This window comes from Periplaneta americana, chromosome 14, assembly GCF_040183065.1.
Source record: "Periplaneta americana isolate PAMFEO1 chromosome 14, P.americana_PAMFEO1_priV1, whole genome shotgun sequence".
In the NCBI taxonomy this organism is placed as follows: Eukaryota; Metazoa; Arthropoda; class Insecta; order Blattodea; family Blattidae; genus Periplaneta; species Periplaneta americana.
Window position 1 is genome coordinate 139,435,916 of NC_091130.1, and position 20,683 is coordinate 139,456,598.

The 20,683-nt window shown below is 35.3% G+C and overlaps 1 protein-coding gene across 3 annotated transcripts in view; it reads right to left on the reverse strand.

Moving 5' to 3' along the window:
* The window catches only part of LOC138713759 (uncharacterized), a 567,666-nt gene that overhangs the window by 222,214 nt on the left and 324,769 nt on the right, over positions 1–20,683 (reverse strand). For all 3 annotated transcript variants that reach the window (XR_011335985.1, XR_011335984.1, XM_069846151.1), the window contains one exon: positions 16,367–16,448. The gene's annotated coding sequence lies outside the window, so the exon portion shown is untranslated. The remainder of the gene's footprint in view (positions 1–16,366; positions 16,449–20,683) is intronic.

A 20,683-nucleotide genomic window follows, 5' to 3' on the forward strand; every position in this document is an offset into this window, starting at 1 on the left:
CTCTTTAAGATCACTGTAATGGATGGTTGTCTTATGCTCAGTGTAAACAGAGACTGCATGACGTAGACCAGTAGTCACAAACCTATGTGCGCATAACTTGTTTTTGTGCGAGATCGTGCGTATTTGCTTGTTTTCCGCACAGAACCAATACGCGGTAAGTGTGAAATACCACATTCAGTATTCCCAACGTAACACACATAACAATTTCCCTCTTCTTACCGCTTAAGCGCGACATTCATTTTACTGCTTTAGGCTTTTAACATATTATTTTTAGAGACGTTTAACGTAGTAATAATTATAAATTGGAAACTTACCACTGAAATTTCACCTAAATTGCAATGTTAATTATTGTTTTTAAATATTTGCAAAAATTAAGTAAAGTCTACTACTCCACGAAACTTATTGCATTCCTGATACAAGTAACATTAAGGAAGCCGTGAAAAAATCAACAAGATTCCAGATGCCGATGTTATTACTGCAATATGTTATATAAATAATATTGTTAAAATATTAAAATTAAAAATAAATCATTACATAACCTTACCGTTTGTTTTAAGTTCGCATTTATAGACTGGGGGGAAAAAAAGACAGACGTATATCACGGCCTGCTGGAGTATAGTAAACACAGAAAACATTTTATCGCAACAATGTTGAAGAAAGATATTTCGGTTTTCCGAAGTTGCCGTCATTAAACAGAAACCAACATGGAGATTTCATTGCAACTAATTAGAAATTCGTCTCTCAGGTATGTAATAAACGATTTTCGCACAAAATAATGTACGATACACGAGCGGTATGTTTGTTTTCATGTTCTCGGAAATTAAAAAAGCTCAACAACGTTTCGCTTTTTCAGTCTTTTCCTCGACCATGAAAACGTCAACATACCGCTCTTGTAACGTATATTACTATTTTGTTTGGGTTCCGAAACCGCCAGCCTGCACGTAAGAAACTAACCAACAACCGTCCAAAAGGTACGGTCACACGTAGCTACTTTTGTTGCGCAAGTTTCTGCTGGAGTCGAGAGCTACAAAAGATGCGACAAGGTTTTGAGTCCGTTCACACACAAGGCGCTACTTTTGCAGCCGCAGTTTTGTCTGTAGCTTTATATCTCTGTGTTGATTCTACAAAGCATTTTGTGGTTATGTTGGCGTTAGAGTTTCAGATGATAAAACTCAGCGACATTTTACTGATCACCTGTAGTTATAAAACGGAGAACAAACATTAGACTACAAAAAGTGGAAAGTGCTACTTCAAAGAATGAATAAAAATAGATAAGTATATGAAGTTCTAACATCAATCTATAATTACGATCAAAGAACTTTCTTTACGAATGTCAGCAATTTTTTTCAACAGTAATCTCACTAGAGGTTTTGATTTATCTAGAGAAAATCAAAACTCGAGTGTGATTTAATTGACTATTACACGATTAGAAGAAAGTATATAAAGATTAGAAGTAACTAAGTACTCCAATACAACAAAATATTGGTAATTTGCTAGAAGACGGGCAAAATCCAACATGGCTGACGAAAACTACCAAAAACGTTCTGCCAACTATGAAGTCCAAATGTCACCAAACATCGAAAAATCAAAGATGAACTATGAAAAAAAAAAAATATATATATATATATTTTTTTTTTAAAGAAGAACAAGCCTTCCAAAAAAATGAAAATATATTTATTTTTTCGCCTTTGATTTTTTTTTTTTTTTTTTTTTGGCATTTCGTGGCATTCGAACTTCATAGTTGGTAGTACTTTTCTGGCAGTTTTCGTCCTCACTTTACCCCCAAAAATCACTAAAACACAAAACAAAACATAATAATTTATCACCTTATCAAATAAAATTCAATTCTCATTGACGTCTTCATCGACAACCACTTCACTTCCAGTATAAATAACACAGGCTTTAAAGCAATCTAAACTTAAACCATGCAGGCAACAAAGAACTAAACCAACACTTTGTCGTACAGTCAACTTTGCATAAATAAACCACGTCTTTACACTGAATGAAATTCTCTTCGAACACTTATTACACCTTAACATCTACAGAAAATTCAGCAAATAATTCCTTTAAACCACAGAAAAAAAGTTTTTTCAACATTCAACACAATCCTTATTCACCAGCGAAAGAAGTAGGCCTAAACCAAAATCGACACAAAATTTAATAAATAATTTCAGAACATGGATTCCTTCCTTTCCCTCTTACTTCAAAATTCCAACCTTGTGCACACAAAATAAATTATTGGCACTGAAAAGTGCCTTTTCGTAAGCATGATGATGTGCATTCGACATATGCAGACAAATCTACAATGTAACATCACTCACGTCAAACAACCAAGAACAACTGATAACGTCATTATTCATTCAAAATTAATGAAAATTCTAGAATAAATGACAACTATAACTAATCAAATAAATATTGCAAGAAAGAAAGATTAACCTACATTTGGAATGTACCGATTAAGCTATTTCAGGTTCATGACTTACAGTACGTCGACATCTGATCACCTAATTGGAATAATTAATTATTATGTAAAATAAGACCTAAATATTACAATTAAATTTTGAAAAGGAGCAAATAAATAAGGTTTAAACTCTTAAGGGTCATCACGATTGGTTTAAACATGCACTAAAACCAGACGTAAGTGCAAGTTTGAACCAATAAATTATTGAGATTTGCGATAGATTAATTAGTTTAGGAAATTGTATATTTATTATGTAGAACTACATTTGTATATAGATCTTTTGTTAAATTATTAAGTTTTGCACTTTTGTGAAATCCATCCACCCACCCACCCACCTGCCCATCCATCTATGTATCTATAACTAATCAAATCGAAAGAAAATCACAAAAATCATAAAATCATAAACTTTCAACAGCTTTAGCCATCAGACACAACATAACACCACTCACGTCAAGCAACAAGAACAACTGACGTCATTATCCATTCAAAATTAACGAAAATTCTACCAATCAAATTAAAAGAAAATCACGACGACACCTAGTATAAAAAACCTATAACTAACATGTAAAAGTCACTAAAAGATCACTAACATTTAACTCTCAAATAAAAAAGTTGGTAATACTGACTATATTCAAACAAGTGCCCGTCTTCTATCAAATTACCAAAATATTAATTGACTTACGAAAATACAACTGTCTTCAAATGTATTATTGTACCATCTCAACATTACAAATATTACGCTAGATGCATGCTAGATGGCAGTGGTGTGTTATGATTAGCTGTTGTCCTGTTATCAAGTGTGCCAACTATGGAATCTTCATTGACCTCTGTAGACGGTTGCTAGTCAAGAAGGCTTTGTTGATTCAATCTCATTTTTACTAAAACAGTTGCATTCTACTTCAATTATCCGGATCCCAGTAATCAACGTCACTTTACAGATGATTTTCAATAAATCTTAGTATTAAACAATCTCTGATACGTGACAATCCATAATATCATATAGCAGAAGCTATAACATAACCTAAAAACGAGTGTTAGAAAAGTTTTAATTAGGGATGATGAAATAAACAAGAAAAGGTTTAATTAACGATGATGACATAAAATATAAACATGAATAATTTTAAAAGAAACAATTATTGAAAGTACAATTTTCAAATTTGAATGTTTTAGTGATTGGTGTTAGTGTTTTATATTAGATGTGTGCGTAAAAGAAGTGGAACTCGTTGATGTACATGGTGTAAATAGGATTTCAGGGAAGATGTATAGGTATGACCAGTGATCTTTATTAATTCTTGTTCTTGAATGCCAATGCGAGTCATATTTGAAACTGCTAGACCAGTGCAGTTTGAAATGTTGGCAAACAAAGAAACAAATGCTAGGGACGCGATAAAATTAAACAAATGCTAGGGACGCGATAAAATTGTGCGATGAGCAGCCATGATTGGTTGAAATACGTCCTTTCGTACAGTTTTATTGGTCAAAAGTAGTATGACGCAGTAAAAGTGTAAGTCATAAATAATAATAATAATAATAATAATAGTAATAATAATAATAATAATAATAATTTTATTTGAAAGATAATGGTACACGTTTGGTTGGCACTCTCGACAAACCAAAAGCTTGTGGCCGGTAGTGGAGTTTATATTGAATAATGAAAGAGTAATGTTACACGCAGCAGACTTGAATAATTTCTAGGGAATAGTACAATATACAACGTTTTATTGAATATTTACATTATTATTTCAAAATGGATGGAAGTTTTCGGCTACATGCCATCATCAGATCATACAATATTAACATACAATTATGAATACGCTGTACGCAGATGTTGTTTGAATGATAAAGTAATTTTTAATAAATAATTACACATGAAATAACACATTAAAATATAAATGGTTAAAATTAAACAAGTACACCTAGTGGACGTTAACAGATTAAAATATAAATATATTATGTAGGTTCGTTTGACTGCAGCATAATGTCAGAATTAAGCACGTTGTTTTGTACATAAATCTTCTGTAGAAATTGTGGAAAAATTTCAAACAAATTAAATATTCACATTGCACCTCGAATAAAAAACAAACTAAACAATATCATCCCCAACCGAATAAATAGCAGCGAAATCCGCCTGAATGGAGGAATCTTCATGCTCAATTGCAAAAACTGTCCCAAGTAATATATTGGACAGACGCGTAGCAATTTCAAAATTAGATACAACGAGCGCATTTCTGATTTTAAATACAACGGGAATAAATCCAAATTTGCCACATATCTAATAGAGAAATGCCGTGAACTCACCAAATATCAAAGATGCCTTAGAAGACGTTAATTAGACATTTAAGTTGGAATTGCATCAGTCCGGTAACCTCGCCGCTAACAGTCTTCTTTCGTATCGTAATACAGATGTAAGAGGACAACGAACTCGGCGTACGTCAACTGCCTCGCGCCTCCTTCTCTAACTACAACGTTGCGATGTGGTTGCATCGTTCAGTGGCTTGAAATAATTAGTTTTAAATTAAATTTATACGAAAATCGCCCACGTTATTGCAATACGACAGAGGGAAATGATTCTAGCGATATGGACAAAAATCACGATCCAACTGGCAATAGTTACCTAATAAAAGGGTGTTAAAGATTTGAGAAAAAACTTTTCTGAGAAAACTATGAACTTTCCACCAAATATATAGGCTTAAGGACTTAACTAATAGACGGTAGTATATTATACACACTATTTGAAGGGTGTAATTGATATTTTGTTATTGAAGTGTTGTATCAGTGAAGAAGTGTGTTGTGTCAGTGAAGTATGAAGTGTGTTGTATCAGTGAATAGTTAAGTGTGTTGAGTCAGTGAAGTGTGTTGTGTCAGTGAAGAGTGAAGTGTGTTGTGTCAGTGAAGTGTGTTGTCAGTGAAGTGGTTTGTGTCAGTGAAGAGTGAAGTGTATTGTGTCAGTGAAGAGGAGTGTGTTGAGTCAGTGAAGAGTGAAGTGTTTTGAGTCAGTAAAGTGTATTGTGTCAGCGAAGAGTGAAGTGTATTGTGTCAGTGAAGTGTGAAGTGTGTTGTGTCAGTGAAGAGTGAAGTGTATTGTGTCAGTGAAGAGTGTTGTGTAAGTGAAGTGTGTTTCTGTCAGTGAAGCTTTATAGTTTATAGTGGCAGTGCAAAGTATTTGAACAGTGAAATGTTTTTGAAGTGTTAGTGAAATCAGGATAGAATCAGTGAAATGTGTCGTAGTTGCAGTGCAGTGAGTGAGTTGTCAGTGAAATGAGTGTAGTGCTGAAAGGTACTTGTGCAGGTATGAACATATCATACTCGTGGGTTTTAGTTCGAACTTAGGGTTAAGATACAAATTAGATCGTGGTTCATTTAATTTAGGATGCTCCCCATTATCATTATCATTATCATTATTATTATTATTATTATTATTATTATTATTATTATTATTATTATCTCTGTACTCAAGTTCTTTCTCAATAGCCATGGCCCGCTCATGGAATTCGCTGTCGCTGGAAATCAGGGGTAGTCTTAGTCCTCAGTTGTTTAAAATTAGGTTGTTTAGAAATATTTTAAACGCACAGAATTAGTTTTTTAGGTATAATAATAATAATAATAATAATAATTATTATTATTATTATTATTATTATTATTATTTTATACAGTCATTACTTTATTTTTCCATTAACACTAATATCTAGGTAATTGTCATTGTCTCAATGTAACACGTGCTGTGCTGATCATACTAATTGTACTATTCCTTTAGTTGTGAGAGTATAATCATATGTATTAATTCTTTTTTTTAAGTTAATACTTGTATACTACAATGTATTTTCCTGTTTGTGATTATGTATTCAGTATCTTTTTTAATTATTTTTATTATTATTATTTTTAAGTTAATACTTCTTGTGTATATGTATTCACTCTCTCTTTTTATTTTATTATTATTATTATTATTATTATTATTATTATTATTATTATTATTATTCTTTTTAAGTTAATATTTGTATACCGGTATGTATTTTTCTGTATGTTATTTGATCCTGGTTGAGTGGAAGAGAAGGCCTGATGGCCTTAACTCTGCCAGGGAAAATAAAACTATTATTGTATTTTTTATTAATTGTGTTTATTATTAATTGTCATTATTGGGTGCAATTAGTTACCACTGCCACCGGGTATATACCCATTTGCAATGTGAATAAATACATACATACAATATGATATGACAGTTTCTTGTTACATACAACATGAGAGCTATTCGCTCTAAAAATCTGCAGGGTTATTTCATTTCCACCCTTTTTATGCTGAACAATTTAATGTCTTTATAAAATACAATTCTGCTTATATTCAGGATTGTACTGGCGTGCCATATCAGTACATTCATTTAATAAAAATATGTGATTTCGCGTTTTTGTATATTTTATTACGGATTCTCCAAGGCGATGAAATTAATTTCCTTCCTACCTTCCTGCTATACGTTACATTTTCACAGGACAGCGTCTGCGTTTTATCTACTTGAACATTTCAGCGTAATTTCCCTGTAGCGCATAAACGTCTCCGAGAATGCATGCCTTCCACCTATCCTCACTTAAAACATCCCTTTCTACTCCGTAGTTAAATCCCTTAATATTTACAATGAAGTTAATTGCACAGTGTAAGTGAAATACAACTCATAACGTCATCTGAGAGACCATAACTAAAATCTATTATACATCACATTTTCATTATATATGAGGTCTCGCCTACCTCATTGAATATTACACGACTACTATGAAGTAGCCAATGTGTATTATCATCATTTAATTCGAGAAAAATTCGTTCCGGCACTCTGCGCGCTGAGTGCTCTTGCCAACTGAGCTATGCCGGGACACGATCCACGGTGCCGGCCGAACTCCTCTCGTTGTAATATTTTACGGCCTTACTACCTGCACTTTAGACAATGCAAGTCATACACGCAGAAGAGCATTTTTCTCGATTTAAATGATGATAATACACATTGGCTACTTCATAGTAGTCGTGTAATATTCAATGAGGTAGGTGAGACCTCATATATAATGAATATGTGATGTATTAACTGTTAGCAGTTGTCACAAACTGATGTTGAATATGGCCATAAAGTCATTTAAATATGCGCTCCTGCATGAATGACTTACATTGTCTAAAGTGCAGGTAGTAAGGCCGTAAAACATTACGAGAGGAGTTCGCCCGGCACCGTGGATCGTGTCCCGGCATAGCTCAGTTGGAAAGAGCACTCAGCGCGCAGAGCTGAAAGGTCCCGGGTTCGATTCCCGGTGCCGGAACAAATTTTTCTCGAATTAAATGATGATAAAATCTATTATACCGCGTGTTCATTTCAAAACTTCCCTCCTTCAATAATTTTAGATACGCAAAGGACACGATTTTGAAGAAAAACACATCGATTTAGTTTTCGACGGGGGAAGTTCGAGATCACTGCCGATTCAAATTTTTGTTCATCGTTGTGAAGTAACAGCATGTATAGCTGTCAAACGGTGGGGTCAAAGTTCAAATCTGGCTGCGACAAGTTACCAGTTTGTTTGTTTTTTTTTTTCGAGGTTTTTCCTCTAGCAGAATTGCTGCCTAAATTTGGGTGTTGGACGTCACACTCATTTCACGATCATTAATTCACAAATAATTAATGAAGTTAATGAGGTTAAATACTTAGGTATAATTATTGATAAAATGGAATAATCATAGTCATTATCAGGGAAAGGATTTATATGTAAATACATATTTACTTATAAAGCTAATATAATTTATATTTTGCATTATCTTTATGTTTCACAATGTGTAGGGTTGAAAAATCCTACTTTTATTTTCCATATTTTTCCATATTTTAGAGTTTAGTACATATTTTCGTTAATTTCCATATATTTTCCATATTTCATATAAAACAGTCCATATTATATTAGGTTTAACAATAAAACAAAACAAAATTCCATTAACTTTTAAAAACACATTTCAACAATAGAGATTTAAACACATGTTCAGTAATCCCTTTAACATCAGAGTTATTTGAAAATTAGCAGTCCTATCAACAATGGGAAAGTAAGTTACAAAACTGTATTAATTTAATTTAAAATTTTTAACAGACTTCAGTTGTGCAGCTCAACAGTTAAATGCCAGTCAGAGTACACATAGGTTCAGTTTTGTAAATCATACTATAAAGACGGTAAATATGCCAAAAGTACGTCATTCAGTCAATTTAAAATCAAAACTAACAAGTTACATTTCAGAATTTAAAGAAGATGGTTTATCAACTGACAATAAAATATTATTTTGTAATTTGTGTCAGTGTGCAGTATCATCTACACAAAAGTTCCTGGTGCAACAACACATTACAACTAGTAAACATCAGGCCAACAAACAACTAAATTCCAAGCAGAGACAATTGTTTTTAACACAACCAACAACATCGAATGTAAGATCTGAGTTTAACATCGACCTGTGCCGTTCTCTCATCTCTGCTGATATTCCTCTCTACAAACTAAAGAATAAGGTCTTCAGGGAATTCCTTGAAAAATATACTCAACATACAATCCCGGATGAGTCAACACTTAGGAAGACGTATGCTCCATCCATCTACGATGAGACAATACAGAAGATAAGAGATGAAATTAAAGATAGTTCAATTTGGGTTTCCATTGATGAGACTCCCGACAAAGAAGGTAGACTTGTTGGTAATGTAGTTATCGGTTTGTTAAGTGAACAATATTCTGAACGAATTCTTTTACATTGTGATGTTCTAGAAAAGTGCAATAACAAAACTATAGTTAAACTGTTCAACGAAGCTATGGGTATCCTGTGGCCAAAGGGTATTATGTACGATAATGTGTTATTCTTTATTAGCGATGCTGCCCCTTATATGGTCAAAGCTGGACAAGCATTATCTGTTGTATATCCTAAATTGACTCATTTTACTTGTGTGGCGCATGCATTTCATCGTGTGGCAGAAGTGGTCAGAGACAATTTCCCTAAAGTAGATTTGTTGATTTCATCAGTGAAAAAAGTATTTCTCAAAGCTCCCAGTAGAGTTAACGTGTTGAAAGAAATGTACCCTGAAATTCCATTGCCACCAAAGCCAATTTTAACTAGATGGGGTACATGGCTAGAAGCAGTTGAATATTATGCCGAACATATAGACTCTATTAACAATGTTCTCCTTGCATTGGACTCTGAAGATGCAGTCTCAATTGATACTGCGAAAACAGTTACCTGTGACATAAGTGTGAAGAATGACTTAGCTCACATTCAGCATACATTTTCATGCATCATAAAAACGCTCAAAAGTCTCCAAAATAGGCACCTTTCACTATCTGAAAGTTTTGAAATTATAAATAGTACTGTGGAACAACTGAATCGTGGTAGAGGTAAAGTTGCAGATGCAGTAAGAGCTAAGGTGGACACTGTACTTTCAAAAAACCCTGGATATGAAGAACTACAAAAGGTTGTTGCTGTGATGAGTGGTGAATCAACAGTGAAGATTAACTTGGACTTATCCCCAGCAGACATTGTGAAATTGAATTATGTACCAGTTACTTCTTGTGACGTCGAACGCTCTTTTAGTCAGTATAAATCTATCCTCAGAGACAATAGAAGAAGATTCACTTTTCAGCACTTGAAAGAAATGTTTGTAACCTATTGTTATGGTAACAGACAATAAAAATTGTGTTTTGTTGAAACTACATTGGAAGATAAGGTACGTCCATTATATTTTTTGTTTAGTTTGATTAAAATGTACCAATATTTAACGTACATAGTCATTTTTTTATAATTCTAAGTCCATATTTAATTCCATATTTTGGTAAAAATCCATATTTAATTCCATATTTTGGTAAAAATAACTACATATATATTTACATATTTCATATATTTTTAGTCCATATAAATCCGTTCCCTGGTCATTATATTTGTAATAAATTACGTAAAACATTATATTACTTTGCTGTTCTAAGAAATATTTTATCAATTAACTGTTTACATATTATTTATTTAGCACTATTTCATCTATATTTATGTATGGTATTATAGGTTGGGGTGAAACTTTTAAATCCAGCCTTTATCCGTTAATTTTACTACAGAAAAAAAGTATTAAAAATTTGTTTAAAAAAGTAAAAAGATTACTCACTGAGAATTGTTGTTTAGACATTTCAAAGTTTTCGACATTAAACAAATTTATTATTTGATTTTATTAAAATATTTTCACAAAAATCTGAATAACTTTGAAAGGTATATACATAAATATAGAACTAAAAATATGAATTCTCTGCGTTTGTCCGATCCTAAATGTAATACCAATGCAGCTTTTTATCATAGCATGAGTCAAGGATCCAGATTATTAAACATATTTTATTCTAATATTATTTTATCCACGAATCCTGTCCAAATTAATAAAACAATTTAAAAATGTATTGGATTTATAGTTTGGGTTTAAACATATTATACACTTTTTAATCTGTATTCACCCTAATTTTTATTTTATTTTTGTCTGTATTGGAATCCCCTCCTGAGCACGAGTCTTACTCATTCAGGAGTGGGCTAGTTTGTCTTGCATTGTATTAACTTGCATTCATTTCAAACTTACTAGCAATAAAATAAATAATAAAATAAATAAAATAATAATCATTACCATAGCCCAATTTAAGGGGTTAGGTACAGCTTACAGCAGTAAAATTCAGGGAATATTAAACATTTTTTTCCTCCAATGCTGCATCTTGTACAATAATGAAAATTAGTATGTGTAAAACACTGTCCTTCTGCTATATGAAAAAAATATTTTTACGATTTAAAAAAAATTATTCATATATTTTTTTCAAATTCAAAATGGTTGTAGTTCACTGTGCAGTGATGAAGCGTTTCCTTCATAACTCAAAACCTATCCAACATTCTGTGATGACATTGTTTGTGTGTATTTATGCATGCCATATCTACAATATCATGAAAAATCACTGCTCTACCTTTCATAGATTGTCTGATAAAAAATTAATTCATTTAAGAAAATGGTTAAATATCAGTATTTTCTTCTAACACAAAATAAAATAAAAATATTATTTATTAAAGAATGTAGTTGAAAGAGCATGATATTGTAAACATGAGTTTCAGCCTAGATCATATATGTAACAGATAGGTCGGCCTTATAGGCTTTGACGTTAACAACTTTTGTCAGGTTTACTACGCTGCCATCTAGTGGTTACAAAAGGAGTCACGTCATAATTCCCATTTGAATTGCATTAGCGACTGTACTGCCATCTCGTGTTCGTTTACGGCGGACGGGTGGCGATCCTGGCGGTTGTTCTCTTCAAAGTGCTGCCGATTTTAACATAGCGATGAGTTATCTGATCTAGGGTTTCAGTAATAAAATAAAAGAGAGGGAACATGAAAAAGTTAAAAAGTTTATGAGTTATGAGGGAAACACTTCATCACTGCACAGTGAACTACCACCATTTTGAATGTTGAAAAAAAAATACCATGAATAATTTTTTTTAATCGTAAAAATATTTTTTTCACATAGCAGAAGAAAATGTTGAAATTTTCCAAAAATTTTCCCGCTGTAAGCTGTACCTAACTCCATGGTGAAGCGTGCTGTATTCGTACAAGAGCGCGATCGTTCGGCGACAAATATCACTTATAGAATAGCAGTGATAAGTACAGTAAGCTTCAGACTGTGGTGAAAGACTTCGAGCCCCACCGCTGTAAAAGGATGAAAAAGTGGTAATAACTTTTGCACGAACTAAATACAGGGACATCATTTTATTTTTACTAACATTTCTAATATTAACCTGGCTATACCTTTGGATTAACGATTTAGAACCGGGATCACCGTTTGCTACTCCCTTCCACGACTGGAGTTCGATGATACTGGCGTAAAATACAAAGAAATCACCTTACTAGGTATAGGAGGGAAGAAAAGTAGTTAATCCATTTACGTAAAGTAGGAAATATCGCGATTTTGAGTTTGATAATTTTCATTAGGTTTTTCTTTAATCAAAATACAGTGCTGTATTAACATAGTAACAGTAAGTGTTTTTACTCACGAACTGAGCTATCCATTCGGACGTATTCATTATGCAGTGTACATTATACTGTCTACAGCACATTAGTGTACAATTTTGAGAATGCAGTTAAATTGAAAAATAATCATAATATGGATATTTAAACACATATCTTAAAATGGTGGCCGTTCATTTCTATACAGGCTTCAGTTATTTTTTTTTCATATTTTCGCACTATAGACTATTGTACCTAATTCCAATTACCAGTTTCGTCCTTCGTACTAGCAACTCATGTTGAAATAATTCTGTTCCTACTCTGTAACAGAGTACCTTACGTACTGTAAATTCAATCTTCACTTCTGACCGATTCGAAAAGATAAAATTACACAGACATGCTATGTACTGTCCGTCCAAGTGGTTTTGTTGCAGGGTCGTAGAAAGGAAGGAAATCACGTGACAGTTAATTAACGAGGCCCTTTTATTTAAGTTATTTCAAACAGTTGTAAAATATTACGTAGACGTCCAATTCCTAACAGAAATTAATGTTCTCAGAAAAGAGCTAAGACAGCCCAGCCACTAGGCTTCACAGAGGGACGGGCAGAAGCGGGTGGCGGAAACCGGGATGCGACATAGGCAAACGGACGACAGTACCTGTGCGAGAATATGATTCAATATTGAAAGCAAAAATTTTTATGGAACGTACTATACTCACTAACTCAGTACTGTTCGTGTTTACTATGACCATAAGGCGACTTTGGCTGTATACGCTGGTTCTGTGTGGAGAACGGTTGAAAGTTAACTAGTAGAGGTGGTGGGAGTGAAGTATATTAAAAAACTCAGGTACAATAAAAATTGAAGTAAAAATAAAATGATGTCCCTGTAGTCTGCCCCATCTTCTACCTTCGAAAAATAAGTAATCACTTTTCTACAAAGGATTTAACTGAGACACTGAGCATCATATAACATCATTGGTGCTAGCCGTAGTGTGACTCACGAAAGCTCTGTTTATATACAACATTGTTTGATTTTAGTTCGCTTTTTAAGTTGTGCAATCAATATATGTCGGTCACTGACTTTAGTAACACAAGGAAATCAAATGCCCACAAACTAGTCAATCTTCATAAATTGCACACGAGTGAGAGCACTGAATGCACGCGATGCGGACAACTCGGTTCATGGGAGACACTGGTGTAGTTAAATTGTGCCTTTAGCGGAGGGGGCATTTTAAACAGTTTATCTAAGGAAATCAAAATAATTCCAGGAAAAAAAAAAATACTGTAGTGCACTATGATCACACTTGCAAACCCTACTGAGAAACGAGGCATCTCCGGACCCATTTTGATACAACCATTTCTTCTTCTATATACGAGATTCTTTCGCTACACCCTGTATTTAAACTATGCGTATCTGAAAATCAAAATTTACTTGAAAAAATAACCCCACAAAGGAAATTTTTTTCATTTATAATATTATGACCTAAACGTAATCGATGCTACAAATTTTCTAAACAGAAAAAAACTTGGATAATGTCAAGGGAAAAATTGTTCTGAACCACTTGGCTGAGCGCGCAAAACTCTACCGACTGAGCTACCCAGAAACTCTACCAGATCCCAGCTCAATAAAGTATTCTCTTTATATCCACATACCTCAAGTGCGTTGACAAGAGGTCAGAAACCCAACATTGAGTGCACACTTTCTGTGTGTCTTAAATTTGTGGTTTTCTGTTAACGGACAGTAACGTGTACGAGGCGCGTCCATAAAGTAACTTTCCCACTCGTCCCACAGCTAGCAAACCAAATGTTGCGCGAAGCGACTGCGTGTACGTGATAGAGTAATGTCCTGGCATGGCGCATGAGCTAGCGGAACTTCCCGAGTGCTCTCAGTAGCTTCGATGCATTGGTTGAAGATGGACGTTCCTATTCCAGCTCCCGCCGCGTGAAGTGCGGTCAGTGATAAAGTTTTTGAATGCACAGGATATAGCGCCGATTGAAATTGATCGTCAGCTGTGCCAGGTCTATGGGCAAGCAGAATGTGCGTTGCTGCTGTAGACAATTTTCAGCAGGACGCCAAAATGTGCATGACGAGGAGCGCAGTGGGAGGCCAACTATCATCACAGACGACCTTGAGGAGCAACGCACCATCTGCTTCCTCATGACGTTAGGCCCATAGACCTGGCACAGCTGACGATCAATTTCAATCGACGCTATGCCCTGTGCATTCAAAAACTTTATCACTGACCGCACTTCACGCGGCGGGAGCTGGAATAGGAACGTCCACTTTCAACCGATGCAAGAAAGCTACTGACAAGGGAAGTACCCCAGCTCGAACGGCTAAAACAGACTGTAAATGCGTTTAAAATACAGAGCTGTGCTCGTTCTACCACCCATCAAGGTTATTTATCTGTAAAACTCCGCAGTCGTGTACAATCAATGATTGAAGAATGACGAATCTAATGACTAGAGAAGCGCAAATCGCTGAAGAAACAACGCCGTGTAACAGACAGTTATGACAAGCAGATCCACAAAATACATGAATGAGGTATTATGTGGCAAGAAGCTACACGACATTTGCCTTAAATAATATACGAGTATAGGGTATTTCAAAAGTCAGTTGAAACATTAAACAGCTATAAATATTATAACATGAGATAGGGAAAAAATAAAAACATCACATTGTTGGAGAAACAACGGGGTTTACAAAACATTGGGAAGATGTTCGCCGTTCTCTTGTTCAACGTACAGCTAACTTTCTGCGACACCATGTACAGCATTTTAGAGATAATGTCTTGGAATATTGGCAATTTCTTGCGAGATGGCGTCTTTCAGTTGCAGTAGGATTGTTGAATGTGTCAGGAAAACTCGTTCTTTAAGGTAACCCCACAACCAAAAGTCGGCCGGATTGAAACCTGGAGATCGCGGAGGTCACATTGTTGGAGTGAAAGTAAGTATTCACTTTGACTTGCAGTTCCTTGTTTTGCTGGAGAGGACGTTCCAGAACTGTTGGAACTCTCATACCCATGTGCTGTTTCTTCTCCGCCATCAGACTCACAATCACTATTCCTATCCAATATGTCGGTATCTACTTCTGATAACTCCTGGTAGTATTTTTGCATTATAATATCACGTAACATACACGCAAACGGTTCATCCTCACTCCAATTACATCCTCATTATCCGGTATGTAAGTTCGACGTAGCCTATCTTTTCGCGCAGCAGGTAAACAATGTTCACAGGATTAATTGACTTCAGCCTACTCATGTCTGCCGTTGGTACGTGCACTTCACTACTGAACACAGCAGTGGTCTCGCTCGTACTCTCTGTACAGCTACGACGTAGAGAGGCTAGTACTCTAACTTTCAGATGGCGATAGCAGCCGCACACGTAGTTTTACAGATGAATGGCATTGATAGCTATTCGAACAGGTACAACATTATATTTTAAATGCATTTCCAGTCGGTTTTAGCCGTTCGAGCTGGTGTACTTCCCTTGTGAGAGCACTCGGGAAGTTCCGCTAGCGCATGTGCCATGCCAGGACATTACTATATCACGTAGGCTACACGTAGTCGCTTCGCGCAACATATAGTTTGCTAGGTGTGGGACGAGTGGGAAAGTTACTTTATGGACGCGCCTCGTATTATACAAATCTGGCTTTCAGGTATAGCTCCCTGTAGAGCTGACTTTAATTTCATAAGGTCCCGGTTCGATGCCGACTCCGGAACAATATCTTCCTTGAAATTATTCAAGTCAACTTCACTATTTGAAAGCAAGATTTGTAGAAAAAAAACTTGTCGAAAACCAATGTACATAAGAGAATGAAAACATAACTCATTCAAGGCTAATCTATGGACAAAAGATAGTTCACACTCATTTATATAGATGATTAAAACACATACAATCTCTCAACTCACATCAGCCAACTGTTGGGATATGGACTTTACATTCCCAAGTCCTCATTGGTCACCAGAAGTAATTTACAGCCAATCAGCGGATCTGAAACAGAAATTACAATAAAATTTAGTACCTATGGACCACTTTCAATGAATGAAGTTGATGAATAACCGGCTGGTTGTTGAATTGAGTAATACCACTTAATTAGCCACGGTACATCCCGTATTGATCTGCTAGCCGCCATCCATGGCTGTGGGCCTAAACACGCTTATCATTACTTCCACTAACAAGGATAGGGCACGCTCTGTATATCACCGAATTAAATGAGACTGTGTGAGATGAAAGTACAAGACGTACTGTTTAAAGTCATACCTGGTATGGGTGGCCAATGACCCCTCGTTTTGGAAATATTGGCTATTGTTTGTGGCATAATTCCGTTAGGTGCCTAATAGGGAAGCATTAGACTGTGCAACAGCATAGCTCATATGGTTGGATGCTGAGTTGTCATCCAGGAAACCCCAGTTCGAATCCTAATGCCTTCTCATTTTTTAAACTTGATATTAACATATTATTATTATTATTATTATTATTATTATTATTATTATTATTATTATTATAACCAAAAGGACAATTTGGCCCAAGAATGCAACGTCAAGTAGATGAACTCACTTCTAAATTCGGAACTATATGTGTAACACGTTCTTCATCAGGAAAGCTGACATCTCAACTCCATAAGCAATACCTGGAGAAAGTAACAAAGACATATGTGAAAGAGTAGCAATTTCTTCTAATTCTGGACTCGTGGGAAGGGCAGGTAAATCCTTCTTTGTATGATGAAATATTCACAAATGAAGAAAATGAAATAACGTGCAACCTTAAAGTGATTTCATCCAAATGTACTGGATTATGCCAGTCCTGTGATGTTTATCTTTTTAGACAGGTGAAGATTTTTATCAAATATTTGCAAAATAGCTCTTTCCTTTTACAAACTGGACGACAAATTGCTTCAAGGGAGGATGCCCTCAAAATTCACTCCTTAATTCACTTTCAGTTGTCAGCTCCTATATTCAAAGCCATGTTGAAATATGCGTGGTATGCATCAAAATTAATAAACGAACGAGAAGTGTTTGTGAATGTGAAGTATGACTGCTTCGCAGCAGAAGTGCGGAAAAATGTGTGTGACTATGGACAATCTTCTTTCATTTGCTGTGCATGGTGCAGGAAATATGTATGTTTCGTGTGTTTTTATGACATTTAACATAATGAATCATGTACAAAATGAAGTGGAATAGAAACAGAGCAGACACCAGTGACCTGCTACGTGAGCAATATTTCCTTGCTTATCCTTTACAATACAATGTTAGTTAATTAGTAATTTGTTTAAAACATGACGAAGCGTTCAATACATTGACACATATGATATATGTAAATAGATTACTGTGATCACACTATTAATCATTATTAAAAGAAAAAAAATACAGGACCAGTTAAGACTCGAACTCAGGTTACCAGGATAATAACTCAGCACCCAACCATATGAGCTACGCTGTTACACAATCTAATGCTTCCCTATTAGGCACCTAACGGAAGTATGTCACAAACATTAGCCAATATTTCCAAAACGAAGGGTCATTGGCCACCTATACCAGGTATGATTTTAAACAGTACATCTTGTACTTTCATCTCACACAATCTTATTTAATTCTGTGATATACAGAGCGTGTCCTCTGGTTTTAAGTCGAGGTTGTTTCATTCTGATGATTTTCATATGCATCTCCCTGAAAATTTTAAAGAATTTCTTGCGTGAGAAGACAAGTTCGATATACATGAATAAAAAAAGTACGTACAAGCCTAAAACAGAAATATGTCTAGTAATCCATATTTCGCTCAATCTGATTACACACGACAACAGAATTATTTCATGTCAGAGTCGGGAAACAGAATGTCTCCGGGGGAAGTCAATACTGGGACACTGTACATACCCGACAAACAGAAGTGGCCTTCAACTCTGTCAGTACAAAATAACTAGGGCTGGGATTTTTATGCACCATAGAGCATATTTATAGTCACTCGTAAGTCTTTTACAAGCACAGGCAAAGTTGCAGATTTTAATGGCGACATTTTAATACATCTTCACAGTACCTCTGCCGAACTCTTTACGAAATGTTTATTTTTAAACAGAAAATAGGGCGTGCTGTATCGAAACAACTAAATATTATAATGCAGTAAATAATAGAAACCCTGCAATCATTGAACTTCGAATGAACAGACCTCATTTCACGAGACGTCCTTCATTTTACATACGAACCTGAAGGTACATTAGTAAACTGACGTCATCTATAGCCAGTGTTCCTTAAACCTGTAGCCGCCTGCAGACAATGTTTTCGTGTCTAAGCTTCATTTCCTAATGAAGCCGCACTTACGCGAATAAATTATCAATCACTATCGATTAGTAGAGGTCAGGTATTTTTGAACGATAGTATACATCGTAGGCGTAATAGATCAACTATTGATCAGATATTTTGTATTCGACAGATAATGGAGAAAAAATGGGAATATAAGGGTACAGTGCATCAGTTATTCATAGATTTCAAAAAGGCATATGACTCTGTTAAGAGAGAAGTTTTATATGATATTCTTATTGAATTTGGTATTCCCAAGAAACTAGTTCGGTTAATTAAAATGTGTCTCAGTGAAACGTACAGCAGAGTTCATATAGGCCAGTTTCTGTCAGATGCGGTTTCCAATTCACTGTGGGCTAAAGCAAGGAGATGCACTATCACCTTTACTTTTTAACTTTGCTCTAGAGTATGCCATTAGGAAAGTCCAGGATAACAGAGAGGGTTTGGAATTGAACGGGTTACATCAGCTTCTTGTCTATGCGGATGACGTAAATATGTTAGGAGAAAATTCACAAACGAGTACGGAAAACACGGGAATTTTACTTGAAGCAAGTAAAGAGATAAGTTTGGAAGTAAATCCCGAAAAGACAAAGTATATGATTATGTCTCGTGACCAGAATATTGTACGAAATGGAAATTTATCCTTTGAAGAGGTGGAAAAAATTCAAATATCTTGGAGCAACAGTAACAAATATAAATGACACTCGGGAGGAAATTAAACATAGAATAAATATGGGAAATGCCTGTTATTATTCGGTTGAGAAGATTTTATCATCCAGTCTGCTGTAAAAAAATCTGAAAGTCAGAATTTATAAAACAGTTATATTACCGGTTGTTCTTTAAGGTTGTGAAACTTGGACCCTCACTTTGAGAGAGGAACATAGGTTAAGGGTGTTTGAGAATAAGGTGCTTAGGAAAATATTTGGGGATAAGAGGGATGAAGTTACAGGAGAATGGAGAAAGTTACACAACACAGAACTGCACGCATTGTATTCTTCACCTGACATAATTAGGAACATTAAATCCAGACGTTTGAGATGGACAGGGCATGTAGCACGTATAGGCGAATCCAGAAATGCATATAGAGTGTTAGTTGGGAGGCCGGAGGGAAAAATACCTTTTGGGAGGCTGAGACATAGATGGGAAGATAATATTAAAATGGATTTGAGGGAGGTGGGATATGATAATAGAGAGTGGATTGATCCTGCTCAGGATAGGGACCAATGGGGGCTTATGTGAGGGTGGCAATGAACCTGCGAGTTCCTTAAAAGCCAGGAAGTAAATATACATCGTGCAGAATAAACAGAGAAAAAAATTGTTTAAACTGAAGAAGATAATAGAAAGTGTGTTATTTTGTCAGAAATTAAGGACCTATATAAATACTGTGAATGTGAACAGAATACTCTGTAACTTGGGATGAGAGCTATAAAGGGAAATTATCCATGATTTATTACCCTATTAGGTCCCCTGAAGGCTGGAGCTCATTGATTACAAAGTCGACGTCTGTAACGGCTCCTACGCAGAAGTCGTGCACCTATAAATATTTGAGATGTTGAGCAGTTCAGTGATGCAAATTGGTTCTGGCGAGGGATGATGTATATTCGTTAAATGGATTTCGTTTCCGGAGAGGAAACAATGCTTGCTTCGGGGAAGAGCACAATCGACTATCTGTTATCTCTGATAGCGAAGTGTTTTGCGATGTCTGAGCGTCCTTGAAAGCCATTCTCTCTGCTTGCTACTGGACGTTTCAAAAATAGTTATTCTTCGCGTTTTCCATTCGTTTTCCATCCTTTACTGCTCACTACATTAAAAGCCACCAGCGTAGCTCAGTCGGCAGTCGGGTGTGGGTTCGATCCCCACTTCGGCTGATTACCTCATTGGGTTTTTTCCCCTTAGTTTTCCAAACAGTCAGGGGAATGAATAATTTCAAGGGAA